Source organism: Haliotis rubra, unplaced genomic scaffold (assembly GCF_003918875.1).
Source record: "Haliotis rubra isolate DU_JTF1 unplaced genomic scaffold, ASM391887v1 Scf532, whole genome shotgun sequence".
NCBI lineage: Eukaryota > Metazoa > Mollusca > Gastropoda > Lepetellida > Haliotidae > Haliotis > Haliotis rubra.
The window spans coordinates 256545-262578 of record NW_025767227.1 but is presented as its reverse complement, the minus strand read 5'-3'; positions in this window follow the sequence as shown (position 1 = coordinate 262578).

Here is a 6034-nt window from a genome sequence, read left to right as displayed (position 1 = left end):
CTACGCATGTGAGCTATGGAGCAATATCAGCAGCACTGAGATGAATGAAATGGAAATTGTCCAGCGCTACTTTGCTAGAAGAGTCCAGAACCTCCACAAGAGATCTCCTACAGTTGCTACAGCTCAGGTACTAGGGCTATGGTCAATGCAAGGCAGAGTAGATAAATCAAAGCTCCTGTTTTGGGGCCGACTCTGTCGCTCAGCCAGTACCAGTATTGTGAAGCCTATCATGTATTTGAGATTCGCGGAATATATGTCTACTGTGGTAAAAAAGTACAAGATCGATTGCCCATGACCTCTTGAATGCAGCTCACAAATATGGATTTTCAGATATCATTGACACCTTCATGACAACAGGAGAATTTCCATGCAAAAATGTATGGAATTCCATGGTACAGAAGGCTATATGCCACCACGAACACACTGAATGGAGAAATAAACTCCAAGAGCGTCCAAATATGCAGAGATTTGGTGCCATTCATACGCGCCTCTCTCCTCATCGTCTCTGGAACCTGTGTTTGTGGTATAACATGGCCACCCCTCCTGTCTATGCTCTGATAAAGTTGGGTATACTGCCCGTCACACTTGGACTGTGTCTTATATGCGAGACTGAAAGTGAGGACATTGTAAAACATCAACTCCTATACTGTGACAAGCTGGTAGAAAACAGGAACGCACTGAGCGAGCATCTGTTTGATAACGTGTCTCTTGACACGTATATGAGACTCGAAGATGCTGAAGACGAGGTTAAAATCCTCACATACCTTGGTTCCATTACTCCGGTTGTGCAGGACATGACTCTCGATAGCTGGGCTAGGTTCATGAGCATTATTGCAAAACGCATCAGTGCATGGAACCTAGCCAGCATTCTGTATTTATAAGAATAGCATGCAATGCTTTGTACATATTGCCCAGTGATCATCTGTTGCCAAGAGCTATGATTTTTTATGTTCTGTTGAATTTTTCAAATATTATTGAACTTTCTATTTTGTCACACATTTTGTCACAAATGTGTGTTATGCTCTAAAAATATATACATAACTGGATGTATAACTCATCAAACCATTGGTGGAAATAAAGAACATTCATTCATTCATTCATTCATTCATGCCAGTTCGCCCACCGCGAAATATTTGAAATATTCAAAAGTTGATTTAAATTTACAATTTGCTACTTAAAGAGACTAACATTTGTCAGGACAGTTCGTGTTATGCCTTTCAAATACTGAAGTTGAATTGCATATAACATCAGTTCAAACCATTCATTTATCCAAAAGACCCATCATTTTCAATATATGTCCAAAGTGCTCCGAGATTCTATCGCCTTTGTCCTGTTTATTGCATTCAGTAACACCACGTATGTACGTACATGTGTGGGTCAGTGACCTCTATGTCTGAAACTTGACTGACATGACCAGTCAGGGAGATGGCGCAGATCGTCGACAGAAGCTAACGGATTATGCGCCTCACCAACGACTACGCCCCAGATTGCTAAGTAATTGTTATTGGTACAGGATACTAAATCAATATGTGAGCGTCGTATTGCTACCAATTAAAACTGTATTAATGTGAAACAGATATAATAAAGCATACAAGGGGTGAAGGAGTAAGAATATACTCAGAAACGTTGTGTCCCTCAAATAAAGAGGTTCTTTAATAGTTTGTTAGTTCTTCGTATGCCGATGGTTTTTGGTACCCTTGGTCCCTACTGAGCAAACTTTTGTTTTCTTTTCAAGAAATCCTGATTTTTATGGATAGGATCTAATCATTGTGGAATTTATTGGGACTTTTTTATCTAACTCGTGTCCACTAGTGGAAGCCGCGCTGTCTGAGTGGGTTACGCGATTAGGTGCCTGACTCTGAGTGAGTGTGTGTGTGTGTTCGAATCCTTGATGGGACTCAACCCAATATAAATACTAGAATCTGTACTTTACTGACTCAGTGTAATCCCCAATATGACGTGTGTTCCATTTGACCACTTTCTAAATGGCACGTGTTTTACACATGGACGGGGCGGTGATGGGGCAGTGGGGTAGCCTAGTGGATAAAGCGTCCGCTCGTCACGCCGAAGACCCGGGTTCGAATCCCCACATGGGCACGATTTATGGTTTCCCTTCCCCCCCCCCGATATTGTTGAAACACTGCTAAAAGCGGTATAAAACCAAACTCACTCACTCATATGGACTTTTTGTTGGTGTTCTGGGAGGGCTTATTTGCTTAGAGTCTTGGCTGTTGACGTTCCATTGCAGTTTTGTCGGTATTTCACTAACGGCAGTGTTGGTCACTACACCTAGAACAATAATAATATAGATCATTTGTAATGCGCTTGACTCCACAACACTTGGCTATGCTCTAAGCGCAAACACAAGACAGTCAGTAGCGAAGAAAAAGAAATGTCTTTAGATGAGATTTAAAACTTGAGAGAGTTGGAGCAGATTTAATATGTCTGTAGGGAGAGAGTTCCACAGGAATGCAGCTGAATGTTTGAAGGATCTATGTCCGAAAGTTTTGAGTTTATATGGAGGCACAACAAGAAGTGATTGATCGGCAGATCTGAGATTCCTCGGTGGGACGTGGGGTGAGACAAGGGCTTGGAGATAGAGTGGAGCAGTTCCATTTAGTGCTTGGTAGGTAAGAGTTAAAATCTTAAACTCTATTCTTTCTCTGATTCTCGACCAGTGGAGGGACTTCAATGCCGGCTGGATATGACTTGTTAGTTTTGTGCGTGTGATAATCCTGGTGACGGTGTTCTACAGCTTCTGCAGTCTGTGAAGTTGGTCGTTGGTAATACCAATCAAGAGACTATTGCAGTAGTCTAACCGCGACAATACTAGGGATCTCATCACTGTAGCTGTGTTGTTTCTGGTGAGGAGGTGACGGATAGAACCAATGTTCCTTAGGTTGTGGTGGCAGATCTTTGATAGGTGGTTAAAATGCTGTTCCATGGGTAGATTTTCGTCTAAAATCACACCTAGGTTTTTAACACTATGAGAAACAGGAATTTCTCCATCATCGATTTGGAGATGATCGACACCACATTTCTGCAATCTGGATTTAGAAGCAATAATCATGAGCTCAGTTTTTGCGCTATTAAGCTGTAGCATGTTCTTAGACATCCAGTATTTAACATCTTTCACACGCGACTCCATCCTGGCACAGACCTCAGTCTGAATCCGGGGGTCACTGGTGAAGTTATCCATGAGTTGAGTGTCGTCACCGTAAAAATGATGGGCAATATGCTGGTCACTGATGAGAGAACCGAGTGGTTTGGTATAAAGGGTGAACAGGAGTGGCCCAAGGACAGAGCCTTGGGGTACTCCACACTTCAATATAGTAGCAGGTGACATGGTGTTCTGTACACATACAGACCGGGTTCTGTCCTGTAGATAGACTGGGTTCTGTCCTGTAGATAGACTGGGTTCTGTCCTGTAGATAGGAAACACTCCACTTGAGGGCAGTCCCGTGGATACCGTAATCCTTTTCCAACCGATCTGTCAGAAGTTGATGATCCACAGTATCAAAGGCAGAAGGCAAATCTAAAAAAACAAGCATTCCAAAGTTACCATCATCTACAGACCATTTCAAGTTATCCACAACACAGTTGAGTGCCGTCTCTGTGCTATGAGATTACCTGTAGGCAGACGGGAACTGGTCCATCAGTCCATGTTCAGTCAGATGCACCTCAGTCTGACGTTTCACTATCCTCTCCAGAATTTTGGATAGGAATGGAAGGTTCGATATTGGTCTGTAGCTTTGAAGCAGTTGGGAATCAAGTGAAAGCTTCTTGATCAGTGGTTTGATCACGGCAGACTTGAAGCACTTGGGTACAGTTCCTGATTCCAATGAAGCATTTACCATCTGTAGAAAAGCAGGTAACACAACATCAATGATCTTGTACAAAAACTTGGTTGGCACAGGATCAGTTCGCATGAAGTGAGTTTAGATTGCAGGATTAATTGCGCAGATACTCTTCACTCACAGGGTGAAAACTATCAAAACTGGTTCCAGAATATGGCGTAGACGATTCATAATCTGGTGGTCGAAGGTTTGTCCTAATCTTGTCAATCTTCTCAGTGAAGAAACTGGAGAAGTTTTCAGGTAGACGACTTTCGTTCTATTTTGGGAGTACATCGTCCTTTGATTTTCCAAGGTGATGATTCAGAATTGAAAATAACTTTTAAGGATTCTGAGCATTTTGTTGAATGCGTTTGTTGACAAATGCTATTTTCGATTTCCTGATTAACACATCAACATGGTTTCTGGCTACTCTGTACATCTGTCTGTGCACCTCAAGACGTGAAGACCTCCAGCGCCGTTCTGCCACACGTCGCTGAGCCTTGGCCTCCTTAATATCTGATGAGTACCAGGAACCATCCCGTGTAGGGATTTGCTTCATCTCCAAAGGTTCATGAATGTTAAGACATTCTGAGAGTGAGTCACAGAGGCAGTTAGACATATCATCAACATCACTAGGAGGATTGGTAACAATGGCAGATTTCATGAAATCGTTCTCAAAAGCTTCATAGTTTATATTTTTCATGTGGTGGTGGAATTGGGTTTAACGTCGTGCTTGAGAATATTTCGCTCATATGACGACGTGCATGCGTGTGTATGTGTATATGCGGCTGCTTGTACTAGCCCAGACTTAAGCTGGTTTTATAGTACTAGCCCACTGAGATACCATGCCGCAGTGAAGCATGAATACCCCACTCAGACACATTATACTGACTCCGAGCCGACCAGTCCTTGTTGTACCCATTAATGCCGAGCGCCAGGCAGGGACCAACAAGTACCATATTTAACGTCTTTTGGTATGACTCGGACGGGGATCGAACCCGCGACCTTCCGCACTCCTTTTCATGTTTCGCATCTTGATGTATTTCCTTGTTGAAGACCTAATCGAATTTGGATCAGATAAACCAACAATAGGGCCATTACTGTCTAATTCACAACACAAGGTCAGCAAACATTTAGTTACCTCTTCTATTCATTTCGGTGTGCTCTTACACGTTCGACAAAGTGACTGAAACGGACATAAAATAATCTGAAAGGCATCATTTTATACATGCATAGTTTCTGAAGCGTCCTCCATCCAGTCAGCCACCGAGCTTAGTGAGTGAGTTAGTTTTACGTCCCACTAAACAATATTCCAGCTATATGGCGGCGGTCTGTAAATAATCGAGTCTGGACCAGACAATCCGGTGATCAACAGCATGAGCATCGATCTGCGGAATTGGGAACCGATGACATGTGTCAACAAGGTCAGCGAGCCTGACCACCCGATCCCGGCCACCGAGGTAATGCTATGTGGTCGCGCAGTTTATCGTTTAACTATATGAAATTGTGTAACATTGTTTCTGTTAAGAATCGGTAATCACTAATACTTTTACAATAATCAGTTGCCACGACTACCGGACTGTCTCATGAAAGCTTTTTACTTGTTTGTTGTTTAGCGCCGCAACATTCCAGCTATTTGGCGGCGGTCTGCAAATAATCGAATTTGGATCACATAAACCAATGATCAACGTTATGAGCATCGATCTACGCAAACACGATGACATATGTCAACCAAGGCATCGAGTCTTCCCACCCAATCCCGTTAGTCGCTCTTACGACAAACATGGGTTGCTGAAGATCAATTCTAACCCGGATCTTCACGGGTTAGAACAGTGCCAGACTAACCCAGCATGGTAGGGAAGTTTCTTGGAGGCAACGGACGAAATAGGTGGCAAGTATATCATCTCAAAGGCATTTAAAGGCTGTTTTGTGAAGATAATTATGATCAGCCTGGATGTCCAGACTGTTTTAGAAGCTGGACCACTGTTGCTGAATATTATTCACACTATCTTAATGATTTTACCACTGCGTTTGTATTGCCACGTACCGCCAGTGAATGGCGTCCTGTCACTCCTACGTGAACTGCCGTTGTAATAACTTTGCAGTAAATTGTATTGATGTTTAATGACACAATAAAAGACCAACAGCATTTTCTCTCAGCCTGACTCTGAGGGTGTGGGTTCGAATACTGGATGGGA